At 36.1% G+C, this 23,853-nt stretch overlaps 1 long non-coding RNA gene across 1 annotated transcript in view; it reads left to right on the top strand.

Annotated features, from left to right (window-relative positions):
• The window catches only part of LOC132646715 (uncharacterized), a 120,401-nt gene extending 98,084 nt beyond the window's left edge, over window positions 1-22,317 (top strand). Inside the window, exon 3 of the long non-coding RNA XR_009584965.1 lies at window positions 22,026-22,317. This is a non-coding gene — a long non-coding RNA (uncharacterized LOC132646715). The remainder of the gene's footprint in view (window positions 1-22,025) is intronic.
• Window positions 22,318-23,853: the final 1,536 nt, after the last annotated feature.

Below are 23,853 nucleotides of genomic sequence, written 5' to 3'. Positions count from 1 at the left end.
AGGGGAATGCATGAAAGAGCATGTAACAAAAACAAGGCCTTCCTAACAGTGACACTGGAGGTGTATTTTCTATAATAGTTTTACATCTAAATTTATTTCTACTTGATCATTATATCCTGCGGTGAAATGTAAAAATCTATACATCTTACATATGAGTTCTGTGTATGTTCCATTTAAATTATATTTGCCTCAAAAATTATAATCCAAACTGTAATTCAGTTTTTGAAGATTTATATTTATGCATTTCATGAATTCTATTACACAATAATTTAAATAAAAAAATTCTAAGACAAGTTTACAGTCAGAAAAGGCATGGAAAGGTACATAATAATGCTGAATTCATTTATTCCTCAAAGAAGATAAGCAGAAATCTTTGAGATAGGATTTGGGCATAAAATTTGACAATTTTGATGCTATCAGTAAAGAGTAACTTTGGTTCCTTTTAATTTGTGAGAGTTGTGGTTTGTCTGTGTTAGAGATGCCTATGTAAATACTTGTTACTGAGATTAGATTTTTCCCACAGTTCCTGCCTAGCAAGATCATTGCTACTGACATCCCCTTTAAAATCTTTGTTTATCACTGCGTGACTTTTTGGCATACTGATGAATTTTGTGTTTTAAGATCATAATTACCCTTTAGGCTGTGTCATGGAAAAAGAGCATCTATCTTTTAGTTATAGACTCCTGTTCTACAATGTACTCTTTTACAATTTGCAGCTTTATTGAAATCAGTTAACTCTGAAACTGATTTCCTGCAAGCAACATAAGAGCAGCTGAATATTTTACTATATATTCCTGTATGAAAACTATTTTTTCTGTGTAGTTTTGATTTGTTTGATTTTTTAATTAGTATTATTATTATTTTTTGAGTTTTCTAAAGATACAGTCTCACTACCTACCCCAGGTAAGCCTAGAACAAAGGACTTAGCCCAAGCTGGACTGAAAAAAATGATAATCATTCTGCTTCATTCCCCCATGTGCTAGAATGATATTTGCCAAGTTTTTTTTTTTTTTTTTCCTTTTTAATAGGCTACTTTCCATTCTGGTATTTTCTTCTTATATTTACACTTTTACTTAAAACATCATTATTACATCTTTGCTCCTCCTTCCTCTACCTCCTCCTGTGCCCCTGAGCTCATTATTCATCAAGTGCTGGCTTCCAAATGTGGGAAAATGGTAACTCTCATTCATTGTTAATAGAAGTGTAAATTGGTACAGTCACTCTTAACCTGAGCATCAAGACAACTCAGTACACTAAAAATAAGCTGTGGCCTTACCAGGCTACAGAGGAAGACAATGCAGTTCTGATGACACCTGATAGGCTAGGGTCAGATGGAAGGGGAGGAGAACCTCTCCTATCAGTGGACTAGGGGAAGGGCACAGGAGGAGAAGAAGGAGGAGGGGGAGATAAGGAGTGGACTAGGGAGGGGGCTAGGCCTGGGATGCGAAGTGAATAAATTTTTGGTTCTATTGCTCTCCTTGGGGAGCTCCTGTCCTCTCCAGGTCTTTCTATCCCCCCCCCTTCATAAGAATCCCTGTACTCTGCCAAAGTTTGGCTATGAATCTCAGCATCTGATTTGATACCTTGCTGTGTAGATATTTCAGAGGCCCTCTGTGGTGGGCTCCTATCCAGTTCCCTGTTTTCTCCCTCTTCAAATGTCCATCTTATTTGCCTTTGAGTGAGGATTGATCATCTTACCCAGGGTTCTCCTTCTTGCTTAGCTTCTTTAGGTGTATAGATTTAAGTATGTTTTTTTCCTATATTATATGTCTAATACCCACTTATAAGTATATATAATGTGTGTCTTTCTGCTTCTGGGACACCTCATTCAAGATAATCTTTTCTAGTTCCTACCATTTGCCTGAAAATTTCATGATTTACTAGTTTTTAATTGCTGAGTAGTATTCCATTGTGCAAATGTACCATAATCTCTGTATCCATTCCTCAGTTGAGGGATATCTAGGTTGTTTCCAGATTCTGGCTTTTACAAACAAAGCTGCTATGAAATAAGGTGTATCGAATGTCCATGCTGTGTACTTGAACTTCTTTTCCATATATGCCTAGGAGTGGTATGGCTGGATCTTAGGTAGCACTATTCCTAATTGTCTGAGAAAGCACCAGATTGATTCCAAAGTGATTGTACAAGTTTACATTCCCTCCCACAATGGAGGAGGGTTCCCCTTTCTCCACATCCTCTCCAGCATGTATTGTCACTTGAATTTTTTATCTTAACCATACCGATGGGTGTAAGGTGAAATCTCAGAGTCATTTTGACTTGCATTTCCCTGATAACTAAGGATATTGAGCATTTCTTTAAGTGTTTCTGTTCCATTCGATAATCCTCTATACAGAATTCTCTGTTCAGCTCTGTACCCCATTTTTTAATTGGGTTACTTGATTTGTTGCCTTTTCACTTCTTGAGTTCTTTATATATTCTGGATTAGCCCTCTGTCAGATATACGGTTGGTGAGGATCCTTTCCTAGTCTGTAGGCTGTCGTTTTGTTCTGATGACAGCGTCCTTTGCCTTACAGAAGCTTTTCAGTTTCAAGAGTTCCTATTTATTGATTATTGTCTTGGAGCCTTTGTTGCTGATATTCTGTTCAAGAAGTTGTCTCCTGTGCCAATGAGTTCAAAGCTCTTTCCCACTTTTTTTTTTTTCTAAGAGGGTCTTTTCTCAGACTGATACTCCAACCAAGGAGCATGCATGGATATAACCTAGAACCATGGGCACAGATGTAGCCCATGGCAGCTCAGTATCCAAGTTGGTTCCCTAGTAAGGGGAAAAGGACTGCCTCTGACATGAACTCAGTGGCTGGCTCTTTGATCACCTTCCCCTGAGGGGGAACGGCCTTTCCAGGCCACAGAGGAAGACAATGCAGCCAGTACTAATGAGACCTGATAGGCTAGTGTCAGATAGGGAGGAGGACCACCCCTACCAGTGGACTTGGAGAGGGGCAGGGAGGAGATGAGGAAGGGAGGGAAGGTCTGAGAGGGAATGCAGCAGGGGTACAGCTGGGATACAAACTGTATTAAACTGTAATTAATATAAAAATAAATAAAATGAAATGAAATAAAAAAACAAAGTGAATAAATTATAATAAATTAAAAATAAATTAAAAAACTAGGCTTTTCATATAATCCAAGTATATTACTCCTTTCCTCTGATGAAAGGGCTCCATATATGCATCAACAAAAACTTGCAGATCCATCTTCTTTGCCACATTAATTTTTATGCCCAAAAATGATAATGTGATATATAAGTTCAGCTTTTAACCAGTACAAAGAATCAATTTTATTATTTATTTATTGATCATTACATACTGTTTTTAAATCACTAAGTGTTGTTCAGAACTAATCAACTTATTTAGAATTTTGAAATTTAATAAAAAACATCCAAAGCAGGGATTGATGAGTTTCATTCCAAGTATTCAGGAGGCAGAATACATATTGAGACCTAGACTAGCTAAGACCATATATTGAATATGTATGTGTACATGTGTACATACATATATAGTGTATAAATGCACATATGCTGTGTACATATGTGTCCACATATAAACTTTAAATATTATAGTTTCAGAAAATAAGGTTTAATCACAATTGATTATTAGAAAGGACTTTCCAACAGGGCATGTTGTCACAGGCCTGTAATCCCAGCACTCAGGTAGGAAGAGGCAGGCAAATAAAGAAGTAAGTAAATAAAGATAGATAGATAGATAGATAGATAGATAGATAGATAGATAGATGAATAAATAGGAAAGCAGATACCACAGCATTTATGCTTTGTGCTCAGAAGCCAGCTCATTTTCATAAAGAATGCTATATAATTCATTTAATTTTCTAAATAATTAATGGGCTTTAAACGGTAACATCATTCCTCATGAAAAGAGGATATAGTTACATAGTCATAGTAGTAAAGCCAGTACCCAAATGGATGATTTCCCATAAGCACCAGATAATTATACGTTATTATACAAATATAGCACTCTAACACATATTTTATTAGAGAGTCTTTGAGTTGCAAGGAGGAGATGAGGGAGGGAGGGTGGGATTGGGAGGGAATGAGGGGTTAGGATACAGCTGGGTATACAAAGTAAATAAACTGTAATTAATATAAAAATAAAAATCTAATAAAAAAACAAAAAAAGATTTTTTTGTTGTTGTTGTTTTTATTAAAGTGTATTAGTATCCCTAAACAACTTACATTGTGGAACAAATTATCATGCTTAAGAAAATCTTCTCAAAAGTTCTTTGAAAAAATAAATCAGAAAACATTTAAATTTATTTTACAAAAATGAACATGTGGTTTACTCTAGTTATGAAGAACTACTGAGTTATTACTCTGTTGTACCAAATGTCCTGTAAAACACTCCTCAAAAAAGCCAAATTTAAATATTTCTTTCTTCTTCATAATAAAAAAAATTTAAGAAAGTCAACATGAATTACTTGAAATTTCTGATATTTAAAGAATTTTATAAAATGCATGAGAACTACCTTTAATGAGCATACACTTGGCTGATGACGAGTACATCTGGAGTCACACACTCCTTATTTCCTTCTAATCTCAACACACTTTGAAGACATTTCTATTCTTGTTTTCTATATTGTTGTTATTAAAAAAAAAAGCTGTTTCTCATTGTACTAGGGGACAATATAGAAGGAGATCTACTTCACTGGAAACAGGTGTTTTCTGATTTAAGTATTTTTTTAATGGATATATACTCTTACTTTTCTTAGATGAAAAATGTATAGAATTTCTGGATTATGTGGCAAACAGATACTTTAATTTTAAGAAACTCCTGGTTTTCCAAACCTTGACATTTTACGTTTTCACAGGTGGTACATAAGGATTCCAGTTGGACCACAATCTTGTCAACCATTGACATAGTTTTGCCACTTTAAGTAGACAGTGTGTGTTTAATGGAATACACACCCTATGTTTATAGCTTTCATTTCTCCAATAAAGAATGAGTTTGAGCATATTTTTATCTGCTTAGTGCCTACCACCCATTGTCTTTGTGGGTAAAATGTCTATGTAAATACTTTACCCAAATAAAAAATTCAGATTAATTAAATTTAATTTATATATTATAGGTAGCCATATATTTGTGTGAAGCTTAAATCATGTGGATTCATTTATTATTATTATTTTAAATTATTTTTATTTTTATTAATTAAAGTTTATTCACTTTGTACTCCCACGTACCACCCTCACTCCTCCCCTCCCAACCTCACCTTCCCTATTCTCCACCTGTGTCCCTCTCCAAGTCCACTGATAGGGGAGGTCCTCCTCCCCTTCCCTCTGAGCCTAGTCTATCAGGTCTCCTCAGGAGTGGCTGCATTGCCTTCCTCTGTGGCCTGGCAAGGCTGCTCTTCCCTCAGGGAGAGGTGATCAAAGAGCAGTTCCTGTAAGAGACAGTCCCTGACGCCATTACTAGGGAACCCACTTGGATACTGAACTGTCGTGGGCTACCTCTGTGCAGGGGTCCCAGGCCATCTCCATGAGTGGTCCTTGGTTGGAGTATCAGTCTCAGAAAAGACTCCTGTGGCCAGACTTTTTGGATCTATTGTTTTTGTTATGGAGCTCCTGATATACAAAATACGATAAACATACTAAAATCTGTACACCTAAGGAAGCTAATCAGGAAAGAGGACTCTGACTAAGATGCTCAATTCCCATTCAGAAAGGCAAAAAACATGGACATGGGAGGAGGTAGAAAACAGGGAACAGGACAGGAGCCTACCACAGAAGGCATCTGAGAGGCTCTACCCTGCAGGGTATTGAGGCAGATGCTGAGACTCATAGCCAAACCTTGGGCAGACTGCAGGGAATCTTATGAAAGAAGTGGGAGATATTAAGACCATTTATTAGTTTTAATTCAATTTGAAATTTGACACTGTTCTCTATGAAAAAAGCAATATATTCACTGTGTTGCATATTCCTATGAATGTAAACAGGTGATATCAGTTGATAAACTCTGTGTGACTTGGTTCTGTTATCCTTTTGTAGCTGATATCATAAGTTTTTTGCTGTGGAGCAAAATCTTAAGAGAAAGTCTAATTATGCATGATGGCTATGCTTTGTCAGTGGAGGAGCAAATGAAACATTAGGTTTGCTCACTGGGTTTTCATAGGTTGTTGAAACCATAACTTCCATGACAGTGAGATGATATTTACACACCGTTACTCCCATAAGAATGATCGCATACAGACTCACAATTAAAGAGTAATGTTCAAGTATGTTGAGAAATTTGATTGTTTTATATTGATTGGGACCACAGGATAATTAAATGATTTATTTCTAAAAGGTATATTTCTCATTGTTGTCTTAAAAAATAAAGCCTGTGTTTTAAGAAATATTATTGCTTCCAAGTGATATGCAGTTTTCTGTTATATGCACTTGAATGTCTGTGTGGATGATTCCGGAATCTTATTCTAGTGCTAACATTCTTTCCCTTCTCTAATTTTTCTTCAATAGACTAAACTGTGGGAAACTAAATCTCAAATTTATGACACACACATCCCCATACATATGTATGCATATGCATCCCCATGCTTGTACACATGCACATATATACACACAAATACATACATAACGTCTATTTACATTCAGACATTCTCTTACTTACATACAAACAGATGCACACAAATATCTACACAATACACACAGATTCATACACAGTATTCTGATAATCCATACAATACACACAGACTCATACACAGTATTTCTGATAATCCTTTTTGTCTACGTATGAAAGCAAAAAACAACGTGTTGATGTGGCTTAAGGTATTCTATTGCTGTATATCACAAAATATGGTCTACAAACTATAGCTATGATCATGGAAACTACCCTTGAATTTTCAACTACTACATTCTCATCTCACCTCTGTCAAATTCTGCTTGTAGTTTAGTGATTGTGCCTGCCTCCAAATGCTGCCTTAACATTTAAGATATGACCAACTCACAAAGTACAAAAGGGAGAGAATCAAGAAAAATAAAGAGACTAATAGGTACACAGGTATTAGAAAAAACCTTTAGTAAATAAACAGATTTTTCTTTCAGTATCATTGTTCATAAAATCATTATATATGATCCAGGTGTGACAGTGAATGACTTTAATTCCAGCACTTGGGAGCCAGAGACAGGCAGATCTCTTTGAGTTCAAGGGCAGCCTGCTCTATGTAGTGAGTTCCAGGACAGCCACACTGGAGAAACAGCATATATATATATATAACTTGAAAATATAATGTCCTTGTTAGTAGTTGTACATTTTTGGTTGTGGTAATATTTTTGTGTTAAGGATATGTTTTACACTATTATCACCCATCATTATGGGAGAAATTTTATATAATTAGGTAAAAAGATTTATGAGTAATTATGAGCATGTAAGTAAACATATTCTTTTTCTGATGTCATATCCATACTAACATTATGTTATCATAAAATATATCAAGAATAATAATGACTTTCTTCTTGTCTTCTGATGATTTTGATAAACATTGTGTTACAGGACTGTGATATATGAGTACTCAAAATAATAGAGTAGAAAAAGGAAAACACGCATTTCAAAATCATCAAATACCCTTACATTGTCTATGAATACTGAATAGTTAAAATTAAAACTGGTCTTGGAAGAAACAAATCAATAAATACACCTCTATTTAATGCCTCACATAAGCAGTATAAATGAGACTGGGTGTAAGCTTGGCACCTGGACCCCACTAAATGGTAGTTTCATCCACAGAGGGAAATTTCATTCAGGTCAATATAAACATGACTGTCAGACTTGTCTGAACTCCAGAGTTCAGAATGAACTCCAGAGCTGTCAAGGATATTGACTTTAGCCTTGGAGCACTGAAAACTTTGATAGTCTTTTTCTACTCCAAGTTTCTGGGAAATAAATAACGCAATGGCGTCATCTGATACACTTCGGTATAAAATAAGGAGAGAAAATAAAAATTAAAATGAGAGGCAAAGTATTGCCAAGTTTTTGTATTGCCTTCAGTGCCCTTCAGTTAGTATAAACTAAACCTTTAATGTGCTCTTGAAAGTATTGGTCAAGGTCATATTTTTAACAGAAGAAGACTGAAACTAAGATATTCTATCGAGGTATTTGTCTTTTGCTACTAAGATTGCTTAACTTTATAGTTTTTTTAAATAAATACAGTAAAGATCATGTAATTCTTGAACTCCAATTTTAATTTCAGATGGCAATGAGTATTGTCAGTGTTCTCAGAACTCTATCCATCATCAGATGTACAATAAGAAAAATGTGTGTTCTAAATAGGATTTGATATGTAACCCATAGTCCCAACCTTTTGTTCCTGTTTAATAGAACTGATCCTGTTTGCGTTTAGATATTAGGATGCAAAGTGCTTTTCTTTTTATATATATATATATTTTTTTATCAGTTACATTTTATTAACTCTGTATCCCAGCCGTGTTCCGATCCCTCATTCCCTCCCAGTCCCTCCCTCCCTCCCTCCCTCATCTCCACCGTGCCCCTTTCCAAGTCCACTGATAGGGGGGACCTCCTCCCCATTCATCTGATCCTGTTTTATCAGGTATCTTCAGGACTGGCTGCAAAGCCCTCCTCTGTGGCCTAACAGGACTGCTCCTCCCTTCGGGGTGGGGAGACCAAAGAGCCAGTCATTGAGTTCCTGTTAGAAATAGTCCCTGTTCCCCTCACTTTGGGAAACCAATTGGTTACTGAGCTACCACAGGCTACATCTGAGTGGAGGTTCTAGGTTATATCCATACATGGTCCTTGGTTGAATGTCAGTCTCAGAAAAGACCCTGTGCCCAGATATATTTGGTCCTTGTGGAGCTCCTATCCTTTCCCCATCAGACTAACTCCCCTTCTTTCTTATGATTCCCTGTACTCTGCCAAAGGTTTGGTCATGAGTCTTTGCTTTGAAAACACTGCTAGTTAGAGTCTTTCAGATGCGCTCAGTAGACTCCTGTCATACGTTCAATGCACATCCCATCTGTTTCTAAATGAGGATTGATCATCTTACCCCATGTCTGCTCAATTGATTATCTTTTTTAGGTGTATAGATTTCATTATGTTTATCATATCTTATAGGTCTATATAAGTGAGTATATCCCATGTTTGTCTTTCTCCTTCTGGGATATTTCACTCAGAATGATCTTTTCCAGATCCCACCATTTGCCTGCAAATTTCATGATTTCCTCCTTTTTGATTGCTGAGTAGTATTCCATTGTATAAAAATACCACAATTTCTGTACCCATTCCACCGTTGATGGACATCTTGGTTGTTTCCAGGTTCTGGCTATTACAAATAGAGCTGCTATAAACATGGTTGAGCAAGTGTCCTTTTTGTGTACTTGAACAAACTTTGGGTATATACCTAGCAGTGGTATAGCTGGGTCTGGAGGAAGCACTATTCTTATTTGTCTTAGAAAGTGCCAGATAGCTTTCCAGAGTGGTTGTACCAGTTTACATTCCCACCAGCAGTGGAGGAGGGTTCCCCTTTCTCCACAACCTCTCCAGCATGTGTTATCGCTTGAGTTTTTCATCTTGGCCATTCTGATGGGTGTAAGGTGATATCTCAGGGTCGTTTTGATTTGCATTTCCCTGATGGCTAATGAGGATGAGCATTTCTTTAAGTGTTTTTCTGCCATTCGATATTCCTCTGTCAAGAATTCTCTGTTTAGCTCTGTTCCCCATTTTTTAAGTGGATTACTTGGATTACTGCTTTTCAGCTTCTTTAGTTCTTTGTATATACTGGATATTAGTCCTCTGTCAGATAAAGGGTTAGTGAAGATTCTTTCCCAATCTGTAGGCAGTCGTTTTGTTTTGATGACGGTATCCTTTGCTTTACAGAAACTTTTCAGTGTCATGAGGTCCCATTTATTGATTGTTGCTCTTAGAGCCTGTGCTGTTGGTGTTCTGTTCAGGAAGTTGTCTCCTGTGCCAATGAGTTTAAGGCTGTTCCCCACTTTTTTTTCCAATTGATTTAGGGTATCTGGTTTTATGTTGAGGTCCTTGATCCACTTTGACTTTAGTTTTGTGCAGGGTGATAAATATGGATCTATTTTCATTTTTCTGCATGTAGACATCCAGTTGGTCCAGCACCATTTGTTGAAGATGCTGTCTTTTTTCCATTGAATGGAATTGGCTTCTTTGTCGAATATCGAGTATTCATAGGTGTGTGGATTTATTTCTGGGTCTTCTATGTGGTTCCATTGATCCTCCTTTCTGTTTCTATGCCAATACCATGCAGTTTTTATTACTGTTGCCCTGTAGTACAGCTTGAGATCAGGAATGGAGATACCTCCAGATGATCTGTTGTCGTACAGGATCGTTTTGGAGATTCTGGGTTTTTTGTTTCTCCATATGAAGCTGAGAATCTTTTTTTCAAGGTCTGTAAAGAATTGAGTTGGTATTTTGATGGGAATTGCATTGAATCTGTAGATTGCTTTTGGCAGTATGGCCATTTTCACAATGTTAATCCTACCAATCCATGAGCACGACCAAGAGAATCTTAAGTTAAGGGAACTGCAGATTTACCAACGAAGTTATGTCAACATCTGACATTTATGGATAAAAGAAGGGATATTCAGGAAAATGAAGAAATAATAGATAAAATAAGTTGAACACTTCCATAGCCACGTGTCTGACTTTTTTTTTTAATAAATAATGAATTTTATTTAAATTTCTCCAATAGATATCTTAGTTATATAAATGTGGTTAATGGATTTTTTTTTCAATGCAGTTTATTCAGGAACCTTGAACAATCATCTGACCCTGGGGAAAGCCAGCCCACAGCTTAAATAGCCTCTGGGTAGCCAACCCAGGCGTGCCACGTGGGCAATGCAGATAGGTCCACATACATGGAAACAAGCCAGATCCTCAGCCTTAGCCAAATGGGAATTGTTCATGACAGAGAGCACTCACCATCGGGAAGGTGGAAGGCGGAAACCAGCTCCATCTTTAAGGCACAGCATTCCGCAGCTCTCTACAGTTCCCCCTTTTTGTTTTAGACGCATCCGGCAAGAGTAGAGGTCTGATCTCTGATAGAAATAAATTGGGACTTTGTACCGATGTTCGTTTAGGTGTCATCCACCCAAAGAGCATCAGACCCGTCTGATACCTTTTTCTCAGAGGCGGGACCTGGGGCATCAACCCGCATGCAATCAGACATGCTCTTCTCTGGGTCCAAAGCGGCTGACCCTGAGTGCAGTGCTTAGCCTCCCATCCTGAGCGAAACATTTTAGCTTTTTATGGTATCCAACCATGCTTGGGGAGAATGTCCTGCTTCAATGGCTGTAAAGGCCTGAATGATCATGGCTGCATCACACTGTTGTGAGACTCTAATCTTGCATATATACCACAGGCAAACCAAGGAGACCAACACCAGAAGGCCTGCTAACGCTCCCATGCCCGCCCATTCCTTCAGATGATTCATGGCTACAGCAATCCATGATGATAATCCTGTGGCTAGTCCTGCGTCCACTCTGGTAGAATTTACTGTGACAATGGCCACTCTCAGCTGCTCCATCATAGTATCGAATTCTCCAGTCCAATTGCCTAAAATATAGCTCGACAATTGTTTAGACAGATTTGCAGCACAGGAAAAATTCTCATGTTATATGCTAGTGACTCAAAGTCCAGCATATTTTCATTGACAGCCAAGTTGAGCGATTTGCCATAGGGTATCAATTTGTTCCTGCATGAGGTCAATCCTCTGATTGAACACCATCAAGCTTCCTTTTAGTTGAGCATTAATTCCTTTATGTACAACTAAGGCATGTTTTTCTTTAATTTAAAAATATTACCCTGTTTTTAGCAGACAATATTTCAAACTCTGCTATAAGTAATATCAATAGTAGGAACAGTATGTGTTAAATTTCCTATAAAAAAAAGGGAGTTTGCATTCTCAGACAGTTTATTGTCTGTGAACATTCAAAAGAACTCTCCAAGATGGAAGCTAGGAAAAGATCTTACCATCCTTAACCTTCTGGGTCAAGAACAGTCAATTTCGATAATGCAAGGTAAGAAAGGAGTGGGAGGGCAGCTGAAAATTACAAAACAGAAAGGAGCAAAATGTATTTGAAGCTCTAAATGATACAGAATACACATGTTGAGAAAGGTCATGTCAGCAGCATTCATGGTAAGTTTCAGGGAAAACAGATTCTTTTGTGATGGTGGGTTACATAAGTATATCCTTTCCAAGGAGAGGCTATGAGGAAGACCCACTCATTTTAACTTCAATAAATTTATTTCTCCCCTTTGCTACTCAGCATGCTCATAGAGTTCATTGAATGCTCTCTTCAAAAATAATAGTCTAGAATTATTTCAAGAATGAAATTACTGAAGACTAAATAGACAAATAACTTCAGATTTGTGCTATTTTTTGGTAACCACTCAAAAACTGATTAATCATAAATGACTAGTAGTTACAACATGGAACAATTCAGAAACACAGAGTAGTTCATTATTATATATTATTTTTTTTCTGAAATATCAATGATCTAGAAGACAATAAACCTATAAAAATAAAGAACTGTAGGACTTTGCTGTGAGAACGTCCACATGATTTAAAATGTATATTTGTCATTGCTATGCATAAACAGCAGTTAAAGAAAAATATGAACGCTATGTTTTTGTTTGTACTTTTTATTACCTTTTTAAGCTTCTAATGCGATTGTATCATTTCCCTTTCTCTTTATTTCTCCAAACCATTGCGTATAACTCCTCTTGCCCTTTTGAAATTCATAACATTTTTTCTTAATTAAGTAATATATGAATTCATGTATATGTTTCCAGATCGAGCCTGTTTACTTGTATAAGGTTACTCATATGTATTTTTCCAACAATGTGCATTTGGTGTTGGATAGCCAATTGCTGTACTCCTTCTCAGAAAGACTGTTTCTCCCACTCAGCATTCTTAGTTTCTTGTAATACTTTGTGCAGGAATGAGGCCTCTTGGTGTTGCTTAGTCCACTTTATTATGTTTCATTTGTATAGTTCTTTTTAAGCTCATGTTTAGGCAGTGATGTTTGTTAGAATATATGGGTGTAGTCTACTAACGGACACAATCTGACCATAAACTTCCTTATTCTCTGGCTCTTACACTTTCAAGTCTCTATTCTGCAATGTTCCCTGAGCTTAATATATGTGAGTTTTTTGTTTTTTTGTGGGTTTTTTTTTTTTTTTTTTTTTTTTTTTTTTTTTTTTTTTGTTATTTTAGATGTATCCACATTGGGACTGGGCTTCACCATTCTTAATTTTGGTTGATTGTGGCTTCCTGTAATGATTGCCCTTAATGATATGAGAAGTTTTCTTGATGAGTAGGAGTGGTAATCTCTACATTTGTCTGTCTCTATAAAGAAACTACATGCAAGCATAGTTAAGGATTATGGTGGTTTAGAAAACTGGCAGTGGTAGGTTCTCTTCCATGATATGCAATTTCAATAGTCCTGGTATGGAGAGGTTTCCAATGTCAGACATGTTTTTGCTTTCTTTGAGTGGCTTTTGATTCCAACTAAAGAGCTGCTGCTGACCATTTACTTGTAAATGACAGTACTGCTCCCTTAATGCTACTGTGGTATGTTTGCCATTGTTGTCTTTTGTAAGGATCATGGCTAGGGAGGACTTTGGTTGATTCCCTCCCATATAGGCTCACATGGTGCCTTCTGATACCATGAAAGCTAGTCCTCATGGAGGAGGAATTCAGGTTATTTAAATCTCAAGGCCCTCTGAAACTGAGGTATAAAGTGCTTAGTGTTTTCAGCCATAAGGATTTAACTTGGTGGGAACCAAGGAAAACAGCAGTAGCCTATACATTTTGTATGTGTCTTTGGCAATCCTGATCCAAACTCAAAAGTGGACATCTCTTGCCTGGTGTTGGTGGTTATATTAGACAATCTTTGGCATCTAGAGGGGCTATTCCTTTCCCAGATGAAAAATTTTGTTTAAACTGTATTTGTATTTAGACACAAACTTATGAGGATTGTAGGTTTTTTTTTAAGGTTTATAGTTAATAGTATGATTTCTTAAGAACTTTTCTGATATCCTTACTATGATTTTACCCTGATCTCTCCTTTTGTTTTTATCTCCCTCCTTGCTCCCTTGTTATAATTTCCACAGTTAGAACACATTTTATGGTAAATGTAAAAAAATATCTAATTTGTACTAGATATGAAGGTAAAAGATCACTAATAGTAAGAGAAAACTCTTAAATCAACAGAACAGATTTAAAAACCACATACTTGATTAGGGGTTGATATCCATCTATGAGGGACTCCAAAACAGTAGAAAAATATGTAATCAATTTTAAAAGGGAAAATATATATGCAAAACTATGTTTATCTAAGAAAAAGAAATAAAATATGGCACATATATCTGTGACATAAATACAGAGTATAACTGATTACTATAAGCTATACTATTAGCTATAATAGTAACTGATTATTAAGAAAGAACAAATCAAGACCAGAATAGGGTCTTTCTTCACTGCTAAGTATGGCATTTGCAAAACAAAGACAACAGAATGTAAGTGCTACACTACATGCAGAGAAAGAAGAATGGGCATGGGTAGCAGAAGTGTAAATTAGGGTACTGTGTGGAAAACAAAATCAACGCTTCTGTAAATAAGAAGAGACTGGCAATGTTAACAAGAATCGCACTACTAGGCTTATCTGAGGTAAAAGGAATCTGCATGTTAAAGAGACACACTTACTCCTATTCTCATTGCAGTGCTAGTCATAAAAGACAAGAAATGAAAACAACCTATCTGTCCACCAACTAAGAAATGATAAGTAAAACATGGCACATGCATGTCCTATGATTCAGTTCTGCTTCAATCAAGAGAAAACCCCATGGATTTCATCGGAGTGGCAAGGCAGAAAAGAAGAGGGCCGCATCGTCTTTCTCATAGGAAGTCTATGCGGTTACGTGAGATTGGAAAAAGTTTACGGCAGGCAATAAGCAAACAGGCTGGTTACTGTATAGTTAGTGAAACGAGTCAAACTTTCTTCTGTATTACTGCAATGTAGAACAATTGTAACCAATGTGTCTCATTGTGTATTTAAAAAAAATTTAGTGTGCTTTCAATTTTTCCCTGATAAATAATAAAAATCTGGAGTAAGGTATGCTTACATTGATGTAAATATTTCAAAATTACATACATAAGACATATACCTTACTGTGTATACATTTTTTATATTTGGATTTGTTCATTAAGTTAAATTGAATTTAAATGAATAAAAATTAAAAGATGTAGATGTAAAAAGTAACACAAAAATATACTGCCAGAAAATATGAAATACATAAATGCCTAGCTTTTATTAGTAATCATATTAGAATATAAAGCAACAACAGATATTCCTATCATGTTATATAATTACATCTATAAATCTTTAAGCATTTTGAAGTTCTTTACAAATGTAACACTTTTAAGACTATAAAATTTTAAGCAGGGCAGTGACAGAAGAAGATAATTACAATTGTAAAGTGGTATTTAGCAGGAGAGAGTAATTAGTGACACACTCTAGAGACTGCTGAACTGAGTAGGTCTGAGGAACTGAGAGGTGGTGCATGTTGCGTGAATGGTGCTGGCTATTCTGAATATAAAACAAACACTGAAAAATGGTTTGTTCCTCATGGTGGGGAGAGCATTGTCATGTGATCAAGGATTCATGAGTGTCTTGATACAAAAAAGTGGCCCAATATGCAGAACAAGCAGCTGATTCAGCCATCTTGAGATAGGGACCGAACAAGAGGCACACTACATTTTAATTACAACATACCTGCCTACCGTCATGAACTGGATGTAAGTGTTGGGTGATTACTGTCTATCTGAGAGGTACATAAGCCTTGAAAGGAAGGTAAGTTTATCCAGATGAGAGATCCAGTTTAAAGGGCAAGCAATAAAAGTTACTGCTGAGCAACTTCAGCATTTTGTAGAAATGAACACATCATACTTTAGAAAACTGGCTAAGGTGAGGGAAGGGTGACTCCATGAAAATAATGAAAATTTCCATATGTAATCAATAGTGTAGGTTCAGTAGAAAAAGCCCATGGACAAGAAGAAATACCAGGCAAAATGAAATCCTTTTATTCTACACATTTATTTTTAAGAAAATCTTACTAGTTTTAAACTTAAAGTTTAATATTCAAATAAATGTCTTGACACTAATTTCTGCATATGTAATAGTAAGAGGATTGTGACAAAATTCTTTCAAGGGGAAGAAATCAACATTTTTTAATTTCAGCTTTGAATATTTTTACTTTCTCTATGATTCTCTTGACCTCTTTTGGCTATCGCTGATGATTAATTTTCAAAAAAAAAAAAAAACCTAAGGATTTCTCCATTTTTACTTATTTTAAACATACTTTCTTGATTGATTCTACTTATTTGTGAACTAGAAAATTAAAATAAAACTTAGCCTCTCCCAAAATTATTTTTTATTATTATTATTCACAATTATTTACTTTGTATGCCAGTTGTAGCCCCACCCCTCCCCTCCTCCCTGCCCTACCATCTCTCCCTTTCCCTGCCCTATCCCTCTTCCCTAGTCCACTAATAGGGGAACTCCTCCTGTCCCCTCTGGATCCTTTTATATATTTTCCTTCTTCTGTAAGACTTCCTGCACTCTGTCCAAAGTTTGCCAGGGAGTCTGCATCTGCTTAGTTCCCCTTCTGGTTGGAGTCTTTTAGAGGACTTTGTGGTATGCTCCAGTCCTACTTCTGTTCTTCTTCCACTTCCAGTTTCTATCCCGTTTTCCCTTACGAATGAGAATTAAGCATTTTCCCTAGGTTCCTCCTTATCATTTGGCTTCTGATGGTCTGTAGATTTTAGTATGTTTTTCCTACATAATGTGGCTAATATCCACTTATAAGTGAGTTTGTAACATGCATGTCTCTCTGCTTCTGGGATACCTCAGTCAGGTTGATCTTTTCTAGTCCCATCTATTTGCCTGCAAATGTCATGATTTCCTTGTTTTTAGTAGCTGAGTAGTAATCCATTGTGTAAATGTAGCACAATTTCTGTATCCATTCTTCGGTTGAGGGACATTGTTTCAGATTCTGGCTATTATGAATAAAGCTGCTATGAACATAGTTGAGCAAATGTCCTTGGTGTATGGTAGAACATCTACCATACAGGAGTGGTAAAGCTGGGTATTGAGCTGGCACTATTCCCATTTTTCCGAGAAAGCATCAGCTTGTTTTACAAACTGGTTGTACAAGTTTAAGTTCCCAGCAGCAATGAAGGAGGGTTTCCCTTCTCCACATCCTCTCCAGCATGTGTTGTCATTTCAGTTTTTGATCTTAGCCATTCTGATGGGTGTGAGATGGAATTGCAGAAGCATTTTGATTTTCATTTCCCTGATGACTAAGGATATTGACCATTTCTTTAAGTTTTTTTTTTTTGCTATTTTATATTCTTTTGTTAAGAATTATCTGTTTAACTCTGTAATCATTTTTTTAAATTGGATTATTTAGTTAATTGGTGTTTAACTTCTTTAAACACCAAATTTACTTTAAAATGTGAAAATGAAATCAGCAAGTGTCAATGTGGCAAAAAAGTGGTCATCATCAATATTAAAATTCTAAATATTCTTAATTATTGTATATCTCAAAAGGGAGATGTTAAGTTGAAATATAATAGGGATGGTTGGAATTCAGAACCTTATGAAAAAATAGCTCCATATAAAAGTGAACATGTAAGTTACCGTAGTTTAGCTTCAGAGATTTAACAAGTTTGATGTAATATAGAAACCATTTTCAATATAAAAGAGACTACATGTACCAAAACAATGTCATGTCAACTACATAAAAATGAAGTTTACAAGACAAATACAACACTAAAGTTCATTTAACAATGAAGTGTGACCTCAATATGCTGAAACAAATGTGTCTGTCAATGTACAGTGACTACCCTCTTGATCAGTACCTGCTCCTCTGCCTGTACTAAACTTGAGTTCTGCTACTTTCTTCCTTTCTCCTTTACTTCTGGATAAGATCACTTTCTTCTCTTTTCCTCAGAAAACAATGGGCTTATTTTGTTTGGTTTGATTGTTGCTTTTAAATTTCTTAATTATTATTTTACCTGTAAAAACGTTTTGTCTTCATGGATATATGCACACACAGTTCCATGCCTGATGCCTTAAGGGGTCAGAAGAGAGCATCAGATCTACGTCCGTTACACATGGTTGTTAGACATCACATTGGTGCTGAAACACAAACCCCAGTTCTCTAAAAGAGGAACAAATGTTCTTCTTCACATATTCGGTTTCCAGCCCACACAGTCATTTTATGACCATGACTTCAAACTCTGGTTCCACCCCAACAGCTCTACGGTTGTTTCAGATGCTCACTGATTCTTATGCCTTATGTGTTAACGCCTGAGAACCCAGTCTCAGCTCTGGCACCGGAAGCTCCACTTGTTTGACCATCCTTGGCTTTCCATCTCCTTGTTCTGCACAGTGTCATTAACATTTCTCTGCATCATCACCACTTTCTCTGTTTCTCCTTGAACATTTTATTAGGTACAGATGACACTTTTGTAAGTTCTTCATTTCAATTTATTTTAAATGCTTTGCTAGCAAATGCATGTAATTCCAACACTCAGAAGTAGAAGCAAAAATACCAGAAGTTCAAGGTCATCCCCTTAAATTTAGTTCCTGGCCAGCCTGGGCTATATGATTCTGTCTATATATATACAAATAAAAAAAGATGTTAAATAGAATTATCTCTCTCTTACTGAACATGACAAATAGTTTTATTTTCCTGACATTTTCCCTATCTAATTCAGCTTAACAACTATACATAGGCTATTTATTTCAAATTAAGTCTTATGTAATCTAGAAAAGATTTGAAGTATATGGGAACACAGGCACATTGATATCATGTACTGAAAAGGACTGAGGTAAAAGGAGGTGGAACTGAAGCATCCCTCTAGGACTACCTGGGAACTCCAGGAGCAAACTGTGAACTGCTGAAACATCCAGCCTCACGGACTGTACAGCTATTGAAAAAGAACAAAAAACAAACAAACAAACAAACAAACAAAACAGTGTAAGCTGAATTATATTGGAACATTGTAACTTATAACTATTTAGGACCACTTTTATTCATTTAGGGATCCATTTTCACATACCCATAAAACCCAATGATTAACAGATGTTACTATGTAAATTATTTAATACATTTCTAACATTCTGGTTTAGGTAAGGACACATGGCAAGAACTTAAACCTCTATGTAATGATACTATTTTAACTTTATTTGACTCTAGCAATGTAACACAGTTTTTATTCTTTGGAGATGTCAAAAAAAGATCATGTCTTGTTCATTCTCAACAGACATCCTAAAGTTTATGTCAGAAGCAACGTACGCTAGATGAAATATTACTACATCAAGTTAAGCATTACGATGAATTTCAAAGGAGAAAGGATGACTTGACAAAACTCTCACCTAGTTGTGAGGTCACTGAGGTATCAGCTTGGTACCTAGCAGAAAATGTGTCCTACAGTTTGGAATTGAAATATCATTCAATTCTTTTGCAAAGAGCGGATAATGATTTTTCAAAAGGAGTTTTGTATGTTTTGTATTTCACATATCTGAGAGTTTTGTCAGGTTGTATGTGTGTGCCACCTGTTTGACTGATGCTCCCAGAGGCAAGAAGAGAGACTGTGATCAGTTTCCAAGTTAGTTCCATCGTCCTTTTCTATCTTGACTTTAATATGCTTTCTGTAGTTTCTTTTTCTTTTTCCATATTCATGAGACATATTATACTTAGCCTTTGAATGAATACTATCTCATTTTCTGTTTTTCTTGAGCTTTGTCACAAATTATTCACTGTTTTGATATTTTAAATATCTTTTATATATCTAACTTCTACTTATTACTAACAAAGCTGATATTATTTGCATGATTTTTCTTTTTGAACTGTGACATGGACTACGTAGTTACTTCACTATTTTTAAAAGTATGTTAATTAAATAAATGATTTTTGTATGTGCAATAAATCATATTTCATTTCTGAATTTAACAAAGATTTTAAAATATTTATCTGTATACACCTGTCTGTCATCTATTTATCTGTCTATGATGGTATGTGTGCATACGCTACAAAAGCCACAGTATGATGAGAGTTTTCTACTGCTGACATCACAGCAAGGAGACACTATCAGATACAAAAACAGTAGCACATACTAATTAATAAAAGCTGAACCTACTAATAAAAGGCAGCAGATATGATATAATGCACCATTGATATCTTAATGCTCACTCTACTAATCAAAGAAAACAGTCCATTTGATCATCCACGCATCTTGTAAGACTGAACTTTCTTTTTTACTCTTAAAATTTAAAAATAAAATAAAATAAATCTCTCTGTGTGGCCCTCTTTGTCTCTTTCTTTTACAGGTCTCACTGTGTGGCTCTGGCTCTCCTGGAACTTACTAGGTAGACCAGACTTGCCTGGTCAAACTCACAGATATCCACCTGCCTCTGCTTCAGAGTTCTAGGATTAAAAGTGTGCGCCCCCACACCTGCACCAGCCCCATTATGTATCCAAGATGGCTTTGACCTGATTCTCTTGCCTCTACCTCACACCCACTGGGATGAAGACATGAGCTATTATACCCAGTTTTTTTGGTTGTTGTTTTTGTTTGTTTTGTCTGTTTGCTTTTGAGGCAGGGTCTGGCTACACCATACTCCGCCCCAGCTGCTGCACAGGGACCCTCTTCTTTTTATTTATTACAACTTATTCACTTTGTATCTCCACTCAAGCCTCTTTCCTCTTCTCCTCCTAGTCCCACCCACCCTCCTTCATCTCCCCCTATGCCCTTTCCCTAGTCCCCTGATCGGGGAGGACCTCCTCTCCTTCTACCTGGCCTTAGCTTATCAGTTCTCATCAGGGCTGGCTACACCATCTTCCTCTGTGGTCTGACAAGGCTGCTCCCCCATCAGGGGGAGGTAAACAAAGAGCCAGCCACTGAGTTCATGGCAGAGACAGCCCCTGTTCCTCTTACTAGCAGCCCATTGGCTGCTCAGTTTCCAAGACTGAACTTTCTTATCTTATTATGTGGAGTAATTTTTGCAATGTTAGTTACAAAAGATAAGCCACAACATTTTAATGACATACACAGTATGATTTACTTATATTAATTACTAAATAGATTGCCTGTAGTCTGTGTGACAGTGAGGATTGCTTTAGGTCAGAATGTACTTTCTACATTTTCCAGGAAAACTGGCATCATTATTACTCCTTATGAATACAATAAATGTTGTTTATGTGCAATTGTAATTACCTCTGTGCCAAAAACAAACCACATAATTAACTTCATTAAAAATGAAAACTTTATTATTTTTGAATGGTCCCCAAAGTATGAATGTAGACCTGGTGAATAAATAACTAGTCATATACTTTTAACTTAGAAAGATGAAAATGAGGGTAAAATATTGTTGGGCCTACAATATTGGAATGGATATTTTCCCATAAAATATTTAGAAATAATTACTTAGGTAAGTCATATAGATTAATGATATTGGGTACACTTGGTAAGATTAAGTACATCTTGACATTAAATAATGCATTGAGAATTTTAGGCAAGTAGCCAGTTATGCAATCAGTTAATTCAATTTTTACATGCATCACATTGAAAAGAAATGTTCATCTGACGTGTTGCATCTGAAGAATTGCTACGTTGCAAACATGCACAAAAACAAAACAAAGCATTAGGAGCCAATGATAATTGGAGGTAGGATTCAAAAATAAGTTAATAAAAAATAAGTTAAAGTATTAACAGTATATTTGAAACTGTCAATAATACTTTGGCATTTGCAGTCATGTAAATTACTTATTTTAACATTATTTTTCTCCAATTCTTCATCTTTTGGTGTGTACTATGGATTTAAAATTCTACGTGCATCTTTTCCTCTCTGTAGTGGATATCATACTAAATCAGAATAAATTTATAAAACCAGTAGTGTAGTAGGATAAATGGCCCCTCTACCTCTCTTGTTCTATTTTTTTTTTCTTCTCAGGAAGATGTTCCAGGAATCAATGAATATTGTATATTACATGGCAAAGAGGATGGACACTGAAAGCTGTGGATGAAAAGGAACAGGACAGGAGCCTACCCCAAATGAAAGACTTTCAAGCCAGCAGGGGATCAAAGCAAATTCAGAGACTCACACTCAAACTTTGAGCAGAGGGAAGGGTACAAGGACAGAGGGACAAGAGCTCCACAAGGAGACCAACAAAGCCAAAAGGATTTGGGCCCAGGAGGACCTGCAGAGACTGATGTATCAACCAATGTCGGAACATGCAGTAATGCAGTAAATCCAATTCACTTTGTGGAGTCCAGAGACAGTTTTTTTTGTTTGTTTGTTTGTTTTTTTTTGTTTTTTTTTTTCAAGAAGACTGATTCAGTAAGAAGCTGAAAGAAGCCAGAATGAATCAATCAACATGAAGAGAAGTTTGGCCAGAACAACTGAGTTGAACTAGCCATCCAGAATTCAAAAGAGATAGAAATGGTGAGCTTATTCAGCAGTAAGTTTGGGGGCTGAAAACCTTCCAGGCCTACATTAAAAGACAAAGGCTAGAAGCTGAAGCTTTCAAGATCAGGGCTTGCAGTCCTGATGAGACCTGATAGGCTACAGTCAGATGAAAGGGGAGGAGGACCTATGCTCTCAGTGGACTAGCAGAAAGGCATATGGGGAGAAGAGAGAAGGAGAATGGGATTAGGAGAGGATGAGGGAGGAGGCTACAGCTGGGATACAAAGTAAATAAATTGTAATAAATAAAAAATAAATTCATAAAAAGATGAGTGTTTGCAGAAGATTAGATTGTGCAGAAACTAGTAGTTTCCAGTCCCAGACCTAGGAATGATTATAATTGAAACAAAACAAAGAAAAAATATAAATACTTTGCACTCATCCCTAGCCATGCATTCATAAAATTTGGGTATGGCTCTCGCCTCATCCTCCATCTGAGGAAATAAAAACTATACATACCATTTATTTTGTAAGCTGGTATTAAACCTATTCCTTAATAAATGTTAGTAATGCACTTTCCCCCTGAATATATTCTAAACTTCCTTAATGTTCTTTTAATTTTGAGATGTGGACTGACTGAGTTGTGTATGCTAATCATGAACTTGCTTTGTGGTTCAGGTAATACCATGAAGTTATCATTCTTGTTATCTGTACATTCAGATTTATGCGATAAATTCAGTCTATAAAGTAATTTTAATCTTTGTTAAACTATTGCCAAGGAATTTAAACTTTCCACTAGTTTAATTGGATAAAAAACATATTATTATATATGGAGTCAAAATACAAATAATCTCAATTAATTTCTTTGCTTTAAATATGTAAGTTTTCTGTTGTTTGATATTTGATTATATAATGTAAATACCTCATCATATCCAAAATATCCTACTCTAATAAGAGCAAATTGGAAATGACTCATTAATTTTAAATATATTTAAGCAGAAGGGTTATCATAATTTTTTAGATTATGAATACATGCACTAGAAACATAGAAGAGAACACTAGAATAAAAGTTTATGTGGTAATGGAGGCAGGGGAATGGTAGAATGAATGAATAGAACATAAGGAAAACTAAGGCATTATAATAAGAATTTATGAAAGCCCACTATTCTGTAATTTTTATTTTCTTTTTTATTAATTATTATTATTTATTACAATCTATTCACTTTGTATCCTGAATGTGGCCCCCTCACTCATCTCCTCCCAGTCCCACCCTTTTTCCCTCTTCCTCCCAATATCCCTTCCCTAGTCCACTTATAGGGGAGGACCTCCTCCCTTTCTGTCTGACCTTAGCCTGTCCGGTCTAAACAGGACTGGC

This window comes from Meriones unguiculatus, chromosome 12 (genome assembly GCF_030254825.1).
Source record: "Meriones unguiculatus strain TT.TT164.6M chromosome 12, Bangor_MerUng_6.1, whole genome shotgun sequence".
Lineage (NCBI taxonomy): Eukaryota > Metazoa > Chordata > Mammalia > Rodentia > Muridae > Meriones > Meriones unguiculatus.
The sequence above is the reverse complement of the archived record's forward strand: the minus strand, read 5'-3'. Positions and strand labels throughout refer to the sequence as shown.